The sequence below is a fragment of the Nicotiana tabacum genome, chromosome 18 (genome assembly GCF_000715075.1).
Source record: "Nicotiana tabacum cultivar K326 chromosome 18, ASM71507v2, whole genome shotgun sequence".
NCBI classification, from domain to species: Eukaryota; Viridiplantae; Streptophyta; class Magnoliopsida; order Solanales; family Solanaceae; genus Nicotiana; species Nicotiana tabacum.
Genome location: NC_134097.1, coordinates 45,774,678 through 45,786,696, shown reverse-complemented (window position 1 = coordinate 45,786,696; position 12,019 = coordinate 45,774,678).

Genomic DNA, 12,019 nt, shown 5'->3' with positions numbered 1-12,019 from the left:
CCGGGCACGAGATACTCAACTTTCTCGACCCCTACTCCGGGTACAACCAAATTTGGATGAATCCGGACGATCGAGAAAAAACTTCTTTCACTACCAAATTTGACACCTAGTGTTATAACGTAATGCTGTTTGGATTAGAGAACGTCAGTGCCACCTACCAACGCCTAGTAAATCGGATGTTCGAAGAACAAATCGAGAAATCAATAGAGGTTAATATCAACAATATGTTTGTCAAGTCCCTGTGAGTAGAGGACCATTTGAAACATTTGCAGCAAACCTTCTACATATTAAGGAAATATAACATAAAGCTAAACACGGAGAAGTGCGCATTCGTGGTTGGATCGGGATACCTCGGGTTCATGGTATCTAATCGGGGGATCGAGATCAACACCAACAAAATAAAGGTCATAGAGGATATCACCGTGGTGGACAACATCAAGGCAGTTCAAAGACTGACCAAGTATAGACGCATTGGGCCGGTTCATCTCGAGGTCCTTAGACAAGAGCCATCAATTCTTCTCACTATTGAGAAAGAAGAACAACATTTCCTGGACCCTGGAATGCAGCAAGCTTTGGAAGAACTCCAACGACACTTGTCGACCCCCCTCCCCCGCTACACACTCTGAAGGCATACGAACAACTAGACCTCTATTTGGCGATTTCTGAGGTAGCGGTAAGTGGTGTCTTAGTCCGGGAGGAAGAATATACGCAATTTTCTATTTACTATGTCAGTAGAACTCTAGGCAAGGCCGAATCAAGGTACCCTCACCTGGAAAAGTTAGCGCTCGTTTTGTTTAGCGCTTCCAGAAAGCTAAAGTCTTACTTTTAATGCCACCATATATGTGTCGTAACCTCTTACCCACTGAGGAATATCATGCATAAGCCCAAGCTCTTAGGCCGGTTGGCCAAATGGGCCATGGATATTAGCGGGTACGATATCGAGTATCGACCCTGAACCGCCATAAAATCTCGAATTTTGGTAGACTTAGTGGCCAACTTTACGCCGACCTTAATACCCAAAGTTGAAAGGGAACTATTGCTCACCTCGGGGACTACTTAGAGAATCTAGACCCTCTTCACGGACAGTGCCTCCAACGCGAAGGGGTCCGGGATCGGTATCGTATTAAAGCCACCTACGAGAAGTATAATTAGGCAATCTATTAGAAATGTGAAATTGACTAAAAATGAGGCCGAGTATGAGGCCATGGTTGTAGGTCAAGAATTGGCTAAGAGCCTTGGGGTCGAAGTGATCAAAGCCAAGTGCGAGTTCCTCCTTGTGGTAAATCAAGTCAACAGAACGTTCGAAGTAAAAGAATAATGGATGCGGAGGTACTTGGAAAAATTGTAGGTAACCCTAAACCAATTCAGGGAATGGACCCTGCAACATGTACCCCGAGATCAAAACAGTGGAGGCTGATGCATTGGCTAACTTGGGGTTATCTGTCAATTCCGATGAATTCAGATCGGAAGCAGTGGTGCAGATAATGAATTCGGTGATAGAAGAAGGTCATGCCGAAGTTAACTCAATGAGTTTAACTTGGGATTGGATAAACATATACATAGACTACTTGAAGACAGGAAAATTGCCTTTGGATCCCAAAGAATCGAGAGCCATGCGTACTAAAACTGCCAGATTTTAGCTTGGTCGAAGGGGCATTGTTCATGAGGTCTTTCTTTGGCTCATTATCCAAACGCTTGGGACCACGAGAGACCGAATATGCCATGAGAGAAGTCCATGAGGCACTTGCGGGAACTATTTGGGGGCAGAATCCTTGGTTTGGAGCTAATCAAAGCTGGCTACTAATAGACCGAAATGGAGAAGGATGCAAAAGACTTCGTAAGAAAATTCCACGTGTGCCAAAGACACGCCCTGATGATCCATCAACCGGGAGAAATGTTCCACTCGGTCCTATCTCCATGGCCATTTATGAAATGGGAAATGGACATCATCGGTCCCCTGCCATGGGCACCGAGTAAAGCTCAATTCATACTCTTTATGACCGATTATTTTTTCAAATTGGTCGAGGCCTAGGCGTTCGAGAAGGTCTAAGAGAAAGAAGTCATTAACTTCATCTGTGATCACATAATATGTCGATTTGGGATACTAGCCGAGATTGTTTGCGACAACGGAAAACAATTCATCGGCAGTAAGGTGAGTAATTTTTTTGAAGATCACAAGATCAAGAAGATACTATTGGCACCTTATCACCCTAGTGGGAACGGACATGTTGAATCAATGAACAAGACTATACTCCAAAACTTGAGAAAGAGGTTGACCGGTTCAAAAGTAAAATGGAAAGAAATCTTACCCGAAGTCCTATAGGTATATTGTACGACTTCGAAATCGAGCATCGGGGCCACCCTATTTTCTTTGGTCTATGGAGCCAAAGCCTTGATACCAGTCAAGGTGGGAGAACCGAGCCTCAGTTACAGTATGTTACCGAAGAGTAAAATAGCGAGGCCATGATCATGAGCCTGGAACTGTTGGATGAAAGGTGATAGGCCACCATGGTCATATTGGCTGCCCAGAAGCAGCAAATAGAAAGGTATTACAACCGAAGAGCCAGCCTCCGACACTTTCAAGTCGGGGACTTAGTATTAAGAAAGGTAACACTACACACCAAGAACCCAAACGAAAGGGAAAGTAGGCTCGAATTAGGAAAGACTGTATCGAGTTGTCTGAATAACCGACACAGGCTCATACAAACTCAAAGCGGGAAATGGTGTATGTAAGCACGTGATTTTTGACCCTCCCCGAGAATTTTCACATTTTTAGCATGAATATGTGAAATTGGGTCTAGTATAGCTATTTTAACTATTTTTACTTTATTTCGTTGCAAAAAGAAAATTTCAAAATATATATATATATATAAATTTTAGTTTATGTACCTCTCATAAACTTGAAAAATACAAAATTGTACTTTATTTTGGTACTTTATATAAATTCGAAAATTACAAAAATATAGTTCTATTAATGTTTGCAGTCATTATAATTCTGAAAAATACAAAAATATTACTTCATATTTTTGTCTTTATTAAAAAACGAAAATTACAAAAAATAGTTTTATTAATATTCTATAGTCATTTTAACTTTGAAAAATACAAAAAAAAAATAAAAATATTTCTTCATATTTTATCTTAATATTTAAAAAACGAAAATTACAAAAAAATAGTTTATTAATATTTTGTAGCTATTTTAAATCTTGAAAATGTTTTAAAAAAAAGATATAGTTTTGTTTAAATACTAGTCTTATTTTTGGTAGTTATTTTGCTTACATAGGACTAATTAAGCAACGTGTTCCTATTTCTCGGGTCCGGGCAAAAGAATAATATTCGGGTTCAAACTACCCGGTCTTAGGCCTAATTTTCGGACCTAGCCCATAATAAACAGTGTCCAGGACACATGGGGAACCCCACCACGCGTGGGGGACATATGCCTTGAACCCCACCACGCGTGGGGCTCATTTTTTGAGGGCAAACCATGTTAAATACACGGACTACACATTTGACAAGGGGAGGATTTTTGGAATTTTGAAGGGGGACACTGTTCACGCTCCTTCTTCTTTAGAAGAAGAAGCAGAAAGCCCTACCCAAAAGAGACTCCATTTCCGGACTTCCCCCAGCACCAAAATGCCCACCTCCATTAACGCCGGCACCCCCACTGTCGAAAACCACCAGCCTCACGTCCAAAACCATCAACAAACCACCATAGTTGTCCACCCCGGCTCCTCCTAACCCCGTCGACCACCCCGTCACCTACCGTAAAACCACCACCAAAACCAACGAAAACCCTAGCAAACAGGAAACCCACCATCATTCCACCTTCAACCCGCCCCGGACTGCTCCCTCTCCGTCTCACCATTACCAAACGACCCCTCCATAGACACCTCCATCAACGAAACCAAAAAACCAGCTTCCCAGCTCCCCTACCCACGACCAACCTGAGCCACTGCCTAAACAGCTCGTCACAGCCCCCACAGCTGCTCCCCCGTCGCGAAACCACCAACAAACAGCCCTCGACCACTGGCACAACAAGCCCGTCAGCAGCCTCCTTGCGTCGACCTTACTACTGTCGACATTGTTCATCTTATCGTGAGTAGCTGTTGGTGGCTGCAATTCGGCCTTGGCCGAGTTTTCTGTTTTCCGTCGAGGTCGACTTTGGTTCGTCGAGGTCCGGTACGTCGAGTTGCTGTCCGAGGTTCCATCGTTGTTCTTCGTTCAGAGAGGTCCGGCTTGAGCTCCGTTGGAATCGTGTTTGTCGTTCTGAGGTTGTTGAGGTTCAAAGGTTAGTAAACCTCAAGTATTAGATAAGGAAATGTTACCTTAAATGTTCGAAGATGCAATATAGAAATTGGTATGATAACTTTCTGCTCGTGTGTTCATCCTATGCATTTTGTTCATTTTGCGTTGTGTTCTTCTTGTTTATTTGATGTCATTTAATTAAGTTGGGCTAGTTGTTCTATGACACAAGTTCGACGTTAATCTGTTCGGCCTTTCCTTTGCTTAGGTCATTCGGACAAAATTAACATTAGTACTTGTTGTTACTACTCCCGAAACACTCATTCGCTAAACTCATTTTATTAATTTTTTTTTTTGACAAGTTATGAGATTTTAGTTGTAAAGAAGTCGTAAGGTTTAGTATTGTTAAAGGCGTAGAAATGGCATCCTTTAAAAAATAAAAATAAAAAATAAAAAATAAAAAATAATAATAATAAAAAATAAATAAATAAATAAATAGAAAATGAGACTAGCTTCGCCATATAAAAATGTACAGATTGCGAAGTCCCTCACAAAATATATGTATGAAATACTTAGATTCCGGGACGGGCCGTTTAGCAAAATTCACGGCCCTACCCAAAAATAATAATGCGCTAGTTGCTTTAGGCGCGCTTTTAATAATGTTATCTCCCTAAACTCGGGTGCACATTTATGTGACCCAAATCCAAATCTCAACGAAATCGAAATGTGTCTCTAATCACGGGTACATTGACTGTGACGTGGTCTGAGATGCATTTCCATGACGTTGCGAATTCATTTTAAAATAATAAATGGGACGAGCCTCGACAAACAAAAAATGCAAATTGCGGGGCCCTCAGTAAATACTTGTTGTAAAGTTATTTAGATTTCAGGAGGGCCGCTTAGCGAATTTCGTGGCCTTCCCAAAATAATAACACGATAGTCTCTTTAGGTGCGTGTTTAATAATCTACTTTCTTAAACTCGGGTGTGCATTTTATGTGACCCAAATCCAAATCTCAAAACATCAAATAAAAATGCGTTCCGGATTGTGGGTGCATTTCATGTGACGCAATCCAAAGACGCGTTTTAAGCGATGTTCACATTCTTGTAAAAAAAACAATAATAATAAAGCGGTTAAAAGTTAAAATTTGCACATAAGTTCATATTCGTAAAAAATCAGATAAATCAAGCCAAATATAACAGTTGAGCGACCGGGGTAGAACCACGGAACTCGGGAATGCCTAACACCTTCTCCCGGGTTAACAGAATTCCTTATCCGGATTTCTGGTACGCAGACCATAATATAGAGTCATTCTTTTTCCTCGATTCGGGATTAAAATTGGTGACTTGGGACACCCTAAATCTCCCAAGTGGCGACTCTGAAATAAATAAACCAATCCCGTTTCGATTGTCCTTTAATTGGAAAAACTCCCCTGCGCCCCTCGGGCGCGGAAAAAGGAGGTGTGACAGCTCTGGCGACTCTGCTGGGGACTATACACCCAGAACCACTGGTTCAGGGTTAAGAATTCGAGCTTAGAATAATTGTTATTATTTGGCTTTATTTATTATCTGATTATTACATGTTTTGAGCCTAATGTGCTAAATGCTGCTTTTACCGCTTTGATATTATTTGAACTGTATATAAACTGTGCCGAAACCTTTCTCTTCTTACCTCCGGGGATGTGCTTACTGGTTGAGACTCCCTATTCTGTTAGTGTCATACCCTAAATAAAAGAGGCTCGGAAAGTTTCTAAGCCGGCTGGCCTTTTGGTTCCCGGAAAGGAGCTCCTTCCTCAGCTCGAGTTGTCCGCTCGGGTACACTGTCTAGAACACCGACCCAAGTTTTTGAACCTAGTATAACAAAGCCACATGCCGGATCCCTAGTAGGAACGTTTATTTGCATCATGTGCATTTGACTTAGGGGACTCAACATAAGGGTTGGGTCCGTCTAGGACAAGCAACCTGAAAATAATAGACAATCTTTCGGCATCCTATGTGCTACATGTTGTATTTAGTCAAGGGTGTATGGGTCATTTGGTCATTTCCAGCATGATGTTATTTTAATCAAAGCATGGGGAACATTTGTGGAATCCAAGAAGCCTTGGAATTCCCTATGTCCCCCACGCTTGCTTTTTGGGAAAGCACATGGGGAACATTTGCGGAATCCAAGAAGTCTTGGAATTCCCATATGTCCCCCACGCTTCATATGTTGGGAAAAGCGCATGGGGAGCATTTGCGGAATCCAAGAAGTCTTGGAAATCATTATGTCTCCCATGCCACATTTTTGAAAGAAATAATAAATATAAAAAATAAAAATACAAATAAAAACAAAGCATGAAAATTCAAAAAAGATTTTGTATGTTGTCATCATTTTCCACATATAAGAAAATCGTGAAAAAGGAGAAAATAACAGTATAGAAGTCCGAGTAGAGTTGAAACTCTGCCGAAATTTTGAAAATGAAAAAATGTCTTGTTAGTTTGTTATAATAAAAGCAAAGGAAAAATAAAAAAAAATCATCATTGTTCTGTCTGTTTTTTTTGAAATATTAAAGAAAATAGTTTGTTTTGCCATTAAATGAAAATGAAAAAGAGTTTGTTTTTTTTAAAAAAAATGTTTTATTTTATTTTATTTTGTTTGTCTATGAAAATGTCAGAAATAAAAATAAAAAGAGTCCGGCGTTGAATGTGATTTTATTATTTGTTCCAAAAATAAGTATATATATAATCCAAAAAAAAAATTTCAAAATTCATCCGAAAATATTTTGATTCTTTTTTCGAAATTGAAAAGAAAATTCAAAATTCAAAAAAAAAACATTTTGAGAAGCATTTCTTTTATTAAAAGCAAAATTCCGAATAAAGGAAAAAAAAAGAGAGCAAATGAAAATTCAAAAATATGTCTTAGAAGTGTTTCTTGTAAAAAGAAAATCAATCAAAAATGCTTCCTTTCTTCTTTTAAAGTAGTTCTTTTGCCCGAACTACGCGGGTTTGATTCTCACCGGATGTGAGATACGTAGGCAACCCTCATCGGGTCCAACCCCACCTTTTGCTAAAAAGCCAAAAACAAATAATAATAATAAAATAAAAATTTTTTGTCAAATTTTAATTTTTGTCATAAAGAAGTCAGGTGACGCTGTTTTATCAAGACATAGCCGAATGTTCCCGAAAGGGACGCCGGAAGGCTGACTTTGCATAAACAGCCACCTTTGGGTCATTTTTTTTAAGATTTAGTCCAATCGACCCACACAGCCTTAAAAATCTTCGTCCCCGACACGTTGAAAGGCCGTGTTTGCAATATTGACTTTCTAATTTGAAAAACGATGAAAAAAGAGTTATAAATAAGTCAGGTGATGCTGTTTTGTCATAAATAGCCGAATGTTCCCGAAAGGGACGCCGGAAGGCTGACTTGGCATAAACAGCCACCTTTGGGTCATTTTGAGATATGGACCCACACAGCCTTAAGAAAGCTTCGTCCCCGAGACGCTGAAGGGCCGTGTTTTGCAACACCAAGTTTTTATTATAATTTAAAAAAAAAGTCGACGGTCAGGTAAATACCGTTCAAATTTTGTCATAATAAGCCGAGCCAGCTTCGGCCGCGTCTTAAACCGTTCTTGCCGAAATAGCCTTAGAGTATCTTTCAGTTGTCGAAAGGTTATTTTCGTAAAAGAATGGACAAGTTGGTAAAGTGTCATAAAATAATCCTCCCCGGCCTCAAAATTCATGTGGAATTCGGAAGGGGCCACATTTGCAAAAATAACCATTTGGTTGCATTTGTCGAACAGAGAAAGGGAGTTAGCCTTTTGTTTTTGAGTTTATAAATCTCTTGATTAAAGTATATGGGTTATTTGATTTTCGAGTTTGTAGGTCATCTTCAAACCTTTGAAGCCCAGTTTGTTTTAGTATGAAAATCGAAAAATTGTTTGTTATTGTTTATCTCTTATTGGCACGAACTACGCAAGGTCTGATTCATGCGGGGTCATGATACGTAGGCAATCTCCATAAGATTCGGCCACAACAAAAGAAAAAAGAATGAAAAAAAAAGAATGAAAAAAAAACGAAATGAAAAATGAAAAGAAAAAGAATGAAAAAAAAGAAGAAAAAAAAGAAAAGATGTTGTCAATAATGAGGACCGACTGAGTCCATTCTAACCTGTTTGTTTTGCAAATAAGTTAAAGTGGTTGGTTTGTGGTAAGCCGGACAATGACACCCAGAATCCTTTACTTGCACCTCCTGATGCACACTCTGCGGGGATCAGGCCTGATGACGGAAGCATTCGAGTCCTATTGGGAACTTGTTGACTAAGGGTAATGATATGGAAGCTGGCAATGGTCATTGCAATACTAATGCAAAGCTCAGTGGCTACGATGCCAAGTTTTGATAAAGTGGGAGGACGCTCCGTTCCTTGGTTAACAAGAAAGAGGCATTTGGTGGCTTATTTTGTTGTCATTTCTTTTGTTCGGATTATTAGATTTATAATTCGGATTTTGTCCTGTGTCAAACCTTCTTATCTTTCCATTTGGTCATAGCAGTTTGTTTAGGATTTTGTTCTGGTTTGTTTGTTTGTTTTGTTATTCAAACCATTTCACCGGTCTAAGGCAAAATCCGGTCTTTTGTTAGTTCCAGTCATCTTTTGTTTAGTCCTTTTATCATTTCGTTCAGTGCCGATTCTAGGGACGTGACATGCGCACCCAGTTTGGGCCTAATCTCTAAAGTTGATCATAAAACCCCGGAAAGGCGATCAGACCATTTAAAGAAAATAAGGACGGTTTGAAATTATTCAGAGCTCGAGTCATGTGGAACTGGGGCAAGTTAAGCACAAAGAAAACCGTTAAAGAAAGATTCGCCTAAATTGGCATGAGGGTCGTCCATAATAATGATAATGAGAGTGTCGCCCAACGGTGCTTTAGAAATGACAAAGGAAAAATAAAACGTTTAACATAATTGTCAAGTCCAGCACCATCAGAAGAGACTACAAATTTAAAGTGTGTTGTTTGCACTTGGCATGTTTTGAAGACTGAAATGACGAAGGCATTTTGTTCTGCTACCTAAACACTTTATCCTTCGTTACCCCTTTTGAGCCTTATTTATTTTTCTTTCATACCCCTCGTTCGGAATCAGTAACAACGAAAAAAAAAGAGAAAGAAAGAAAACAACAACGAAAAAAAAAAGAAAAAAAGGAACAAAAAAGAAAAGAAAATTGATAACAAAAAAAAAGAAAAAGAAAAAAAAGAAAGTCAAATGAAAATAGAGGAATTGGGAACTACGTTTGACCTGATTCCTCAAAGAGGATACGTAGGCGCTTCACGGCTCGGTCATAGTTTTGAAAAATGAAAAAAAATCAATTAAAATATCCCCAAGCAAGAAACTGGGGCAAAAGTTGCGTTTGTTGTAAATAAATCTAATTCCGAAGGTTGTAATTAATAACCCAAAATCTATTCATTTTTGAGCCTTTAATACCCTTTCTTTCTAGCCCTATCCAAAACCCACATTACGGTCCAAAGAAAGACCTTCTGACCAGTCTTCAAAAGATGCCAAGTCAGACAAATGAAGAGTCTTACCGGCGAACATAACATTCTGTTCCACAGCATAAGGGACTCTAATCTCCAGCAGAAAGAGTCATGCCGACGACACTCCAAATCCCCAGCTGGAAAATGATACAAATGAGAGAGTCTTATCGGTGAAAACCTTCACAGGCACCATAAGGCGATGAAAGCTGAGAGAAAAGCCAAAATGAGATAGACTTGATAGTGAAAACCCTTCGGGCACTACAAGTCGAATAAGATTGAGAATCAGATGGGGAATCGCCAATTGAAGATCTTGAAAGGTGATTGACGGTAGAGGATAGGCCACATACGCATGTCATGGCCATTAGAGTCGGTATCTGCATTTGATAGGGTTTTTATTTATAGTTTCTTTTGTTAAAGAGTCATGTTTTTTTTTCCTTTGTCTTTTTATTCTGTTCCCTTTTATCTTTCTCCTTTCATAGAAAAATCCCCAATAGAGTCTGTCTGGTTAGAACAAGTATGAAATGACTTCGAATAGGCCATCAGCTTTCCAAAATGAGATCTGACTAGTACATCCAAGTGGTATAGTCAGCGAGGAACAAGCGCGAGGCCAGTGTCAAAATATATATCCCCAGCAAAAGGCCCATGAACAAAGCAAGGAAACAGTGAGCATGATTCGGCGAAATCCATACTAGACTAAAAGGTCGGGGAAATGCCAGTTTCCAAGCTATGCCGCAAAAGAAGAGGGATATCCCTAGCAGGAAGGGATTATCCCCGGCACATAATATCATCCCCAACAAGTCGTGGAACACAGCGCAATGAAGGAGAAAGGGAAAGCCATCCCAATAGGAGTACCACAGCCAACCACCATGTTTTAAACTAACAAATTTTGTTTGATTTGAAACAGGTAAAGGAAATGGCATTGAGGCAGAAACGCATGCCACAAGGGATATTATCAAACTAGGGTAGAAAATTTTCCTTCCATTAAGAAAATTTTCTGGAATTCAGGTACCCTCAGCCGATAACATTTTACCCCCAACAGGTAAGTAAACAATTCCCCAACAGTATTATCCCTAGCAGTTGCGAGGAGTCCAACACAAGGTTGGAAAGTCGGTATCCTCAGCGGTTCCTTTCGGGGAAAGGCAAAATGACTCTCAAGGGAGGTAGTCTTCGAAGGAAGAAGCTATGAATAATATATAAAAAAAAAATAATAATAAAAATGGGGAAGGTAGAAAAGGAAAACTCATCCCAATCCCCAGCAAGTATTCGAGGTAAGACATTTTCAAGTCTTAAAGATATTTTGGGTTCATCCGCCCTCGAATAGGATATTTTGGGTTCATCCGCCCTCGAATAGGATATTTCGGGTCCATCCGCCCTCGAATAGGATATTTTGGGTCCATCCTCCCTCGAATAGGATATTTTGGGTTCATCCGCCCTCGAATAGGATATTTTAGGTTCATCCGCCCTCGAATAGGATATTTTGGGTTCATCAGCCCTCGAATAGGATATTTTGGGTTCATCCACCCTCGAATAGGATATTTTGGGTTCATCCGCCCTCGAATAAGATATTTTGGGTTCATCCGCCCTCGAATAGGATATTTTGGGTTCATCCGCCCTCGAATAGGATATTTCGGGTTCATCCGCCCTCGAATAGGATATTTCGGGTCCATCCGCCCTCGAATAGGATATTTCGGGTCCATCCGCCCTCGAATAGGATATTTTGGGTCCATCCGCCCTCGAATAGGATATTTTGGGTTCATCCGCCCTCGAATAGGATATTTTGGGTTCATCCGCCCTCGAATAGGATATTTTGGGTTCATCCGCCCTCGAATAGGATATTTTGGGTTCATCCGCCCTCGAATAGGATATTTTGGGTTCATCCGCCCTCGAATAGGATATTTCGGGTTCATCCGCCCTCGAATAGGATATTTCGGGTTCATCCGCCCTCGAATAGGATATTTCGGGTCCATCCGCCCTCGAATAGGATATTTTGGGTTCATCCGCCCTCGAATAGGATATTTTGGGTTCATCCGCCCTCGAATAGGATATTTTGGGTTCATCCGCCCTCGAATAGGATATTTTGGGTTCATCCGCCCTCGAATAGGATATTTTGGGTTCATCCGCCCTCGAATAGGATATCTTGGGTTCATCCGCCCTCGAATAGGATATCTTGGGTTCATCCGCCCTCGAATAGGATATTTCGGGTCCATCCGCCCTCGAATAGGATATTTTGGGTTCATCCGCCCTCGAATAGGATATTTTGGGTTCATCCGCCCTCGAA